General features: G+C 42.1%; 1 pseudogene; it reads right to left on the reverse strand.

The window, feature by feature from the left end:
- Window positions 1-1,270: 1,270 nt before the first annotated feature.
- LOC122078571 overlaps window positions 1,271-11,099 on the reverse strand; it is a 12,622-nt pseudogene continuing 2,793 nt past the window's right edge.

The following is an 11,099-nucleotide window of genomic DNA, read 5'->3' on the forward strand; positions in this document are numbered from 1 at the left end:
TTAATCATTGTGTGATCCAGTGTCTGTTGAGAGTCCAACTGAGGAGTATCCATCTTCTTGGTTTGGAGGGTTATTTGGTGGCGGCAAGAAGCTAGAGTTGAGAAAAGGCTCTGATGAAACCCATGTGATCTACCCCTTCAGTCCAACTCATCAGAATGGTATAAGAGGGTAGATGAACAGATAGTGAAGCAAATTACTTCACTCTTCATCTTGATGCATAAAAGAACCCAAAAGGGAAGAGGGGTTAAATGAGGAGATGAGGAGAGTAGCAGTGGGCTTTTTTGCGTTTAAATGGAAAGTGAAAGGCCTTCCAGACGGTAGTAACGCCATCACAATTCCATTGGTTGCACGGAATTGAAGTTAGGGAAGTGAAAAAATTTCATAGAAAGGAAGCTTTGGTCTTCATTACCCATGACTATATCACTAATTCCAAATCATTCTATATTTGATTATTAAATTTACTTCACTTTGCATCCAAATCCCTTGGATTTGAAAAGTAAAATAAAATTTTCATCTAGAAGGTCTTCGGTTCAAATCTTCTCCTAGTCCACACCTACCCTCCCTATAGAATAGGATGAATTAGGACCTACCAGAAAAATAAGGCATTTAAATGGTTTATACTATATATATTATGTTGGGTAATAATTATAGAAGTTTCTTGAAAATTCACTTCTTCCCTTTAATTTCCATTGCTACCAATCAGAGCACATTATTCTGCTCTCCTTATTGCCACTCCAATCTCAGAGGCTTATAATGTATTGGAATCACGTCAAAGCAGTCCCTAGTAAAAAATTTTAACCAACAGGCTAGTGCAATGTCGTCCTGCACTTTTCCACGAAAGATTTTGACTGAGACAGGCAATACAGTCTTCATGCAGGGGAATATAATGCATGACAGGAATGAGCACAGAGGCTTGAATCAACTGCTTAAACCATTAATACAGCAGAAAGCTTAAAAGATATCTACTACAATCAAATGCACTGAATTGTTAAAAGTTACACTGGTCCCAATTGTCGAAACACAAGCCTCATTGGACGGGAAAATATTAGTGTTGAACAACGAAGGTACAAACACTTAATGGTTGCAAATTAGTTTTTTTTATTGATACAAACACATCATTCTCTTGCTTGAATGGAAACCATGGTGATAGCATGAAAACGCAATAAAAAAAAAAAGAGGGCATACACAGTGTGCATGAAAACTCATAAATCAGGTAAAAATGAAAAGAGTGCAAAAGAAATAAAGAAGAGTGAAAGGGCAAGTACCTACATCTCCCAAAATCAGCAAATTCAATTCATTATCGATTATCAGCAAATTCAATGTCATTTCTAATTATCAGCAAAATCAATTTCATTATCGATTATCAGATACATGAATCCACTAAATAATGAAACACTAATCGAATCCAACCTCTCTGACAGACAAAAAAGAAGGGGTTACAAAGAAAGCAGACATGCCAAATCAGTCACTCACCATCGGCCTTTTGCTTCTTTGCTTTGTGCTCACTCACATTATACTTCAGCTTAGCTTCACGACGTTCCCTTTTCAACCCTTTTGCTTTGTGAGATAGTTCCACACCACCAACCTGAATGCCACAATAGATCATGAAAAGTTTAAAGGAATAAGCAGCCAAAGCCATTTCAGCATCATTAGTATGTAAAGAGTTCCAAAATAAGGGCCAATAGGATCTTTCTACCTGTTGATCAGGAATGTAGATCTTTCCAATCTTCCCTTGTATTACATCACGGCTAACATTCTTCTCCTGAGTCAAAAAACCCAAATTGTTTAGCATATACAGTTATGGTGCAAGGGATTCTCTCCCCAGCACACACGCACACACACACACATGGTGACTTGGAGAGAGTAAGAAAAGTAAGAGAGGATTAGGGATGATTAACCTTCTTCTTAGGGCGGTCAGTAGCAGTTCTCATTGCTTCTTTCTTTAGGCCATCATTAGGAAGACGATGTCGCCGAACCACAAAGTCCATGGAAGGGCCAACTTCTACCATTTCCATCCTTGGGACAACTGTGCCTGACCTTTTCATACGGAGTGCACAGTGCGTAAAAAACACTATTAGAGGACACAGCCGTACACACATAAACATGGTCTACCCCAGTAATATTTAAATTCTCTACAACCTGCATGGAATCAACAATTCTTTTTCATTTCCTATTGAATGTTACAATAACAAAAGAAGGAAAGGAGGAAAAGCCTCCATAAATACATACCTCTCCCCTGAATAAATCAAGCAAAACTTCCTTCAAATGCTTCAGTTCTTCTACATTCTCAAAACCTTCTCCAAGAAAAGCAAAGAAAGGTTTTGACCCTATACGTGGAGCCAATTTCTTGTCATATGAGAATGACTCCATGGTTTTGAAGTTTTCCACTCCAACCTCCACAAGATCATAGATTGTTTGGCCTTTTCTTTGAGTGAACCAAACTGCAAGAAAACCCAGAATAATGCTGTTAAAAGACTAAATGGGCAGTTTGACTAACAAAAGAACTAGAGATGTAATTCCAAACCAGAATCTGGCCCAAAGGCAGAAAATAAAGCTGGATTCAACAAACCTCAGTTCAACCTGGCCGTCATATAAAGATGGTGTACAGAATTTTTTTTGTGGGTGAACCACCTATCCAAACTGATGTAGGAGGGTCCTAGACAACTAGGTTTCCTACAAGGGTTACTCCACTAGAACAAGATATACTCAATAGGACTTGGATTGGGTTGGGTTCAATGGTGATGGGGACATCCACGTGTGCCAGCGGCATAAGCGCAAGACCCAACCATGTTTGCACTCTATTTGGCTAGAGGAAGGTCTCACAGAAGAAACTAAAGGAAAGAAGAAGGAAGAAGGAAGAAGGAAGAAGGAAGAAGGAAGAATGAAGAAGGAAGAAAGAAGGAAGGAGACAGAATCGTTCCAGTCTTCCCAACGCTGGATATGACTCTCTCCTCCCAATCGGCCAATATCTGTGGCCTCCACCAGATTTTGTTCACTTTAGTAGTTTTGCTTTTCAGAATGTTGTTATTTAGTTGTTTTGAATAAATAGGAAATTAGATATTTATCTTATTGGTCTATTAGGTATTTTCTTTATTTTAGAGATTGTGTTCCTAAAGTAACTATTTTTTTTTTGGTAACATTTTTCCATTATATTTGTAAGGCCATTGGCCATCAGTTTTTTTTTTTCATCAATGAAAATTATGGAAGCAAAAAGAGCAGCCCCAATCCCCGATGACTTCCTCTCTCTCTCTCTCTCTCTCTCTCTCTCGTTAGTCTCTCTCTTTCTCATTGTCTCTCTCTCCTCCTTTATCTCTCTCGGTTACTTATCCCATGCTGTACTTATTGTTTGCAAACTGCTGAAGACTCCATCACTCATACAAGCTCCATCGGAACCAATAAGGATCACTTCAACAAGAAGCTGGATTTTCTTCATCAACCAAAGTGGATCGCACCTCTGTATTTTTGGAAGACCTTGGTCTCTTTTCTTCTCCTCAGATCTGGACAGCAATAAGGTAAGTCAATCCCTTCCCCATTCTACCTCTATTGATTCCTTTGTTACCTTCCCATCCCCTCCACTGAAATCTGAAACTGTCCTGCTGTTTTCAAGCCTTTTATTTTCTGTTGTCTTTAAAGAACCCCTGCTGAATTGCTTTTACTAATTGGCTGATTTTAGGGAACTGTTTGGTTTGCTTATCATGCTTTGTGTCTTGGCTGATTTGTGCTAAACCTAACATATACATGCTACTATGTTCCCTTCTCCATATCCCCATTTGATGCTTAAGTAGTTTATGTGTTTTTCTGCTTAGACTATTATTGATCATTGCTGCTCTGTTAATTAGTCCATTATTTTTGCATGCTAAATCTGTATTATTGCTGAGCTCCATTGAACCCAACCCAATCCAAGTCCTATTGAGTTTATCTTGTTCTAGTTGAGTAGCCCTTGTAGGAAACCTAGTTGTCTAGGAACCCTCCTACATCAAATGGTGCTCAGCAAAAGTATAGATTTAGCATTCAAAATAATGGACTAATTAACAGAGCAACAATGATCAATAATAGTCTAAGCAAAAAAACACAAAATGTCATAAACTACTTCAGCATCAAATGGGGATATGGGGAAGGGAACATAGCAGCATGTATATGTTAGGTTTAGCACAAATCAGCCAAGACACAAAACATGATAAGCAAACCAAACAATTTCCTAAAATCAGTTAACTAATAAAAAGAAAGGACATCAGAGATTCCACAGAGAAAATAAGATTAGGCTTAAAAGTCGATGGAAGCAGTTTCAGGTTTCAGCAATAAGGGATGGGGTAATAAAAGGGATCAAGTGGGGGCATAGAGAGGGGAAACTACTTACCTTTCTACTGTTCAGATTTGAGGAGAAGAGGAGAAAGTCAGGTCCTCCAAGGTGTAGAAGTGCAGTCCACGCCGGTTGTCGTAAGAAGAACAATGTGTAGTCATGGCAGCCCTTGACAAATTGAATATTACGTGAGGGAGGGGCAGCAACCTTCAACAGCTCATAAACATATCAATGGTGAAGCACTAAAGAGGCAGCCGAGAGAAAGAGGGGGCGGTGAGAAAGAGAGAGAGACCGAGAATGAGAGACGAGAGAGAGAAGATCGTGAGAGGGAGAGAGAGACGTTGGCTTTTGCTTTTTTTTTTTTTTTTGTCAATAATTTCATTAACTAAAAAAAAGTGATGGCCAATGGCCTTACAAATATAATGGAAAATACTTACTAAAAAAAAGAGTTACTTTAGGAACACATTTTCTGAAATAAGGAAACGACTTAATAGACCAATAAGATAAATATCTTGTCTCCTATTTAATCAAAACTACTAAATAACAAGATTCTGAAAAGCAAAACTACTAAAGTGAACAAGATCTGGTGGGGCCACAGATATAGGCCAATTGGGAGGAGAGAGAGAGAGTCGTGTCTAGCGCTGGGAGGGCTGGAATGATCCTATCTCCTTCCTTCTTCTTTCTTCCTTCTTCCTTCTTTCCTCTAATTTCCTTCTGTGAGACCTTCCTCCAGCCAAATAGAATGCAAACGTGGCTGGGTCTTGTGCTTATGCCGCTGGTACACGTGGATGTCCCCATCAACTTCCCAAGCTTGGAAGAATTCACCTCAGGTTAATTATGGCTCATGTAGTACTCAAGCAGATCCGAGTTCAGTTGTTGGATTTCTTGCACTGTGATCCAAGTGTTGTCAATTTCCGGACGTCCACGCCATTTGACCAAGAACTCTCTAGAACCTCCTGTATGTGTGGATACAATCCTCTCATCAAGGATTTCCTCAATTTCTTCAGTTCTCCTCGTGACCTTAGGTACAAGTGGTAAGGAGGTTGGGGGAAGTGGTTGGGTTGGCTCAGCAGTCTCATCAAGGGTGAAAGGGAAGTCCTCAAGGTCATCAGGGTAAAAGGGGGTAATGGTAGAGGCACCACAGTATGGGACAAGATCTTCCACATTGAAAATGTTACTGATCTCCATACTAGCTAGTAGATCAAGGACATAAGCATTGGCACCTATCCTTTTAAGTACCTTGAAAGGACCTATGCTACGAGCATGTAATTTGGTCGTTTTCCCCTAACAAAATGTTACGGCTTGATTCTAACCATCACCATATCTCCCTCTTGAAACTCTTGTAGCCTTCTGTGTACATCTGCCTTTGAATTGTATTGATCGTTGCTCAGTGCTATCTGTCTTCTTATACCTGCATGCAAATCATGTATATGTTGAGCAAAAGATTCAGCTGACGGGGAGGTCCTAGAACTGGACACAACTAGGACAAGGTCTATGGGTGCCCGGGGTTGGTATCCTGAACAAATCTCAAAGGGTGATAGACCAGTGGTACGGTTCTTAGAGCTATTATATGGTAAGGTGCTCTCCTACAAGGCAATGCAACAAATTTCCCAGACTCCTATTGACAACCTCAGTCTGGCCATCGGTCTGAGGGTGAAAGGTGGAAGAGAAACGGATCTTAGTACCCACCATCCGCCATAGGGTCCTCCAAAAATGATTGGTGAACTTAACATCCCTATCGGACACTATGGTGAGGGGCAACCCATGGTACTTGACAACCTCGTTAAAGAAAAAATTGGCTACTATGGACGCATCAAAGGTCTTAGAGCATGGGATGAAATGGGCCATCTTCGAGAAACGATCTACAACCACATAAATAGAATCATGGCCTCTCGAAGTTTTTGGCAGACCAAGCACGAAGTCTATACTAAGGTCCTGCCAAAGGGCATGGGGAAGGGGAAGGGGAGTGTACAATCCCGTGTTCTGCTTTTGTTGTTTGACAGTTTGGCATGTCCTACATTGACTCACGACTCTAGCAACATCCCTCTTTAGTCCTGACCAAAAGAATCGGTCCTCAATGAGGGTGATGGTCTTATCTCGACCGAAATGGCTAGCAACTCCCCCAGCATGCAATTCCCAAATCAGGAAATCTCAGAGTGAGGTCCTGGAAATGCACAACTTGCTTCCTTTAAAAAGGAAGCCCTCCTGGAGTAGGCAGTCTGAGCGACAAACAAGGTTACCTCCACTCAAGGAAGTGAACAACTCACTAAAATCAAGACAAGTGAGGTACTGGTCTTTGACTTGCTCGAATCCTACAACCTCTACATTCATGGTCTGGAGCAACACACTAGCATGACTCCTAGCATTTGTGTGACTGAGGAACATGTTTACCCGGCTTAGTGTATCTTCAGTGGTATTCTCGACACCAGGTCTATGTTTGAGTACAAAAGTGTACTCATGGAGAAACTCGACCCACTTAGCATGTCTCTGGTTTAGTTTCTTTTGGGCGCTCAGGTATCTCAGAGCCTAATGGTCAGAGAATAGCACAAATTCTTGCGATAAGAGATAATGTCGCCAATAGCGCAGTGATTGGACAACCGCATAGAATTCTTTGTCGTATGTGAAATATCGTTGCCTAGCTTCATTAAGCTCACTAAAGTAAGCAACACGGTGTCCTTTTTGTCCTAGGACACAACCTATTCCAATACCAGATGCATCACAGTTCACTTCGAAGACCTTAGAAAAATCTAGGAGGCACAGGATGGGGGCCTCAGTTATAAGCTTTTTAATCTCATTAAAGGCCTTCGTAGCACTTAGTGCATTGAAACTCCTTTTTCATGCAATCCGTGATAGGAGACATAATGGAACTAAACCGGTGAATGAACCTCCTATAGAAAGTGGCTAAACCATAAAAACTTCGCACTTCATGGACATTAGTTGGCTCAGGCCACTCTACAATCGCTCTCACTTTCTCAGGGTCAATAGATACTCCTTGGGCTGACACAACAAACCCTAAGAAGATGACTTGATCACTCATAAAGATGCACTTCTTGAGGTTGACATAGAGTTTTTCTTGTAAAAGCACATAAAAAACCTTTTGTAAGTGATCCAAGTGGGAAGACAGAGTCTTACTATAGATAAGGATGTCATCAAAGTAGACCACTAAGAACTTGCCAATGAATGGTTGAAGCACTTGATTCATTATTCTCATGAAGGTGCTAGGTGCATTTGACAAGCCAAAAGGCATGACTAACCATTCGAAAAGCCCATCATTCGTCTTGAAGGCTGTCTTCCACTCATCTCCACGCCTAACCCGAATTCGGTGGTACCCACTCTTAAGATCAATCTTCGAAAGGATTGATGAGTTGGCCATCATATCCAACATGTCATCAGGTTTAGGGATAGGGAACCTATACTTGACAGTGATCTTATTGATGGCCCCACTATTAACGTACATACGCCAAGTGCCATCTTTCTTTAGCGTGAGCAAGGTAAGTGCTGCACACAGGCTAAGGCTTTCCCTAATGAATCCCTTCTGTAACAATTTATCCACTTGCCGCTTGAGTTCGGCGTGCTCTTTGGGATTCATTTGGTGATGGGGTAAGTTCGGGAGAGAGGATCCTGAAACTAAGTTAGTAGCGTGCTGGATGGCACGCATATGTGGTAACTCATCAGGTAGTTCCTTAGGGAATAACCTCTCAAATTTCCTTAACAAGGGTTGTACTTCTCTAGGAGCCTCGGTGAATAAGCGTGACTTATCGGTATTACTCTGTATGGTAACTAGAGTATAAATCACCCCTGACTCTTGACACTTTCCTTCAAATTGTTGTTTAAAATGTTGAGTGTTTTGGTGGGGGTGTGTTTGGAGGTACTTACCTTGTGTTCTGGAACCCTTACTTCCTTAGGGACATTAGGGGTCAGTCTAATTTTCTTCCCTTTGAACTCAAAGACGTAGGTGTTAGACTTCCCATAATTGGCGACATCTTGATCATATAACCAGGGTCTACCTAGGATGATATGGGAAACATCCATCTCTAGGACATCATACCACACTCGATCCTCATATCCTACAAAGTGTAGGGGAACTAGACACCTCAGATTAACAGGAATGGTGGACTGATCTACCCAGGCAACCTTGTAAGGCTTCGGGTGGGGCTCGAGTCTGAGGCCCATTCGAGCAACAGTGCTCTTAGCGACCACATTTATGCAACTCCCGCTATCTATGACGATGCGGCAGTCCTTGCCCTGATGACATGTGTAAGTGATGAAAATATTAGTTTTCCACCAATCATCGCTACTCCTAGGTTGTGAGACCATGCATCGCACAATACCCAGCTTGAGGTCACCGGCCTCCTCGGCATTCTCATCAGATATGGTCTCATCTGGCCTATGATCCTCATACTCATTGTCCTGGTCACCTTCTTCAGGAGTCCGCTCCCCACATAGAGGTTTCTGTTGGGGCACTCTAGAGAAGTGACCATACCCTCGACACCTGAAGCATTGTTGTTACCCACTACTCTTGGGTGCTTCTCCTAAGATTCCGTTACCCCTATTGTCAAATTGTCGTTGTGGTGCAGCAGGGGGTTTTAGGAATCCAATTGAGCCTTGGGGTGGTTTCCTAAAGTGGGACTCCCTAACTTGAAAGCTCTTCCTCTGAGAATAAGTTTTCATGGAGGACTCCACCTCAAAGGCTACCCGGAAGGCCTGTGGAACGTCTCGCACCAGGTGGGGTGCCATACGTGACTGTATTTCGGAGTTGAGCCCAGTAAGGAATCTAGAAAGTGTCTGCTCAACATCCTCCCGAATACGGTTTCTAATTTTCAACTCATTGAACTTGCTCATGTATTCGGTCACAGTCAATTTTCCTTGCCTCAGGGTATTCATGTCATTCAACAACTATAGCCTATAGGTGATAGGCAAGAATTCCCTCTTGAGTCCTACATTTCTACCCATGTTGTGATTGGCTCAAGTCCTAAATTGGCCTTCTGGTACTCTAGGTCTGTCTAGAAGTCCTGGGCTCCGATAAGCTTGAACTTAGCAAATCTGAAGCAGACTTCCTCGGGCTTATCATAAAACTCAAAGTACCTATCCATCTGCTTAATCCAATCTAGAAGGATCCTAGCATCAATCTGACCATCATAGGTAGGGGCATCTACCTTAATTATCTGCCTGACATCAAAGCCCCTATCATAATCCTCATAACCCTCATCATCTCTATATTAGGTATGATGCCTTGGAGCAGGTTATCCTCGACCCCTACCCTGACCTCTACCACTATGCCCTGTGCCTAGAAAATTATCCCCTATCCGGCCATAATCATCAGTGTGGTTGTCATTGTTCTCTATCTCAGGGCTAGGGGCTCTTATTCTAGGTCCAGTGCCTAAGGTATTGTGGCCTTGCCGTCCGTTTGAGTTTAGGGCATTTGTCTTAAGGGCGGCAAGCTTAGTGGTAACGGTCTTGAGACGAGTAGCCTGTGCTTCCCTATCAGCCAACAATGTTTCCCTACCATCCAACAGAGTGTCCCTATCAGCCACCAGTGCTTCCCGTTCAGCCCTACTGGCAGTTAATTCGGTTTAGAGGTTTCTTAGGAACTCTTCGTTCCGTTGGAGGGCCCTCGCCCATTGCTCTAGCTAAATGGCAATACTAGGAGGGCCAGACATGTCCTGGTATGCTCTACCACTACGGGTGGATATAAAGAAAGTGGACATCCAAGGTATGGTTGCCAACAATGACTCAAGGCCTACTCAGAATCTCCAATTGAGACAAGTAGTTGGCCCTCTCGATCCTAAGGTCAGAAATTTCCCTCTCAAGAATGTGTTTCTGGTGGAAATAGCGTTCAATGCTATTTGGTCCCGCCAAACCAAAGAGGAAGAAAGTGTCTTCTAACCTAAGGTAACACTCCCTTAGCTCAGACTCAACTACAGACAGGTTGTGACGGAGATTAGACCTCAACAGACAAGACATTTAAACAGTAACAGCGACACGCAATCATAACAAGACCAACCAAAAACCATGCTCTAATACCAAGATGATGTAGGAGGGGACTAGACAACTAGGTTTCCTACAAGGGTTACTCCACTAGAACAAGATATACTCAATAGGACTTGGATTGGGTTGGGTTCAATGGTGCTCAGCAAAAGTACAGATTTAACATGCAAAATAATGGACTAATTAACAGAGTAGCAATGATCAATAATAGTCTAAGCAAAAAAACACAGAATGTCATAAACTACTTAAGCATCAAATGGGGATATGGGAAAGGGAACATAGCAGCATGTATATGTTAGGTTTAGCACAAATCAGCCAAGACACAAAACATGATAAGCAAACCAAACAATTTCCTAAAATCAGCCAACTAATAAAAAGAAATGACATCAGAGATTCCACAGAGAAAATAAGATTAGGCTTAAAAATAGATGAAAGCAGTTTCAGGTTTCAGCAACAAGGGATGGGGTAATAAAAGGGATCAAGTGGGGGCATAGAGAGGGGAAACTACTTACCTTTCTACTGTTCAGATCTAAGGAGAAGAGGAGAAAGTCAGGTCCTCCAAGGTGTAGAAGTGCAGTCCACGCCGGTTGTCGTAAGAAGAACAATATGTAGTGATGGCAGCCCTTGACGGATTGAATATTACATGAGGGAGGGTCGGCAACCTTCAACAGCTCATAAACATATCAATGGTGCAACACTAAAGAGGCAGCCGAGAGAAAGAGGGGGAGGTGAGAAAGAGAGAGAGACCGAGAATGAGAGACGAGAGAGAGAAGATTGTGAGAGGGAGAGAGAGACGTTGGCTTTTGCTTTT

This window comes from Macadamia integrifolia, chromosome 5 (genome assembly GCF_013358625.1).
Source record: "Macadamia integrifolia cultivar HAES 741 chromosome 5, SCU_Mint_v3, whole genome shotgun sequence".
Lineage (NCBI taxonomy): Eukaryota > Viridiplantae > Streptophyta > Magnoliopsida > Proteales > Proteaceae > Macadamia > Macadamia integrifolia.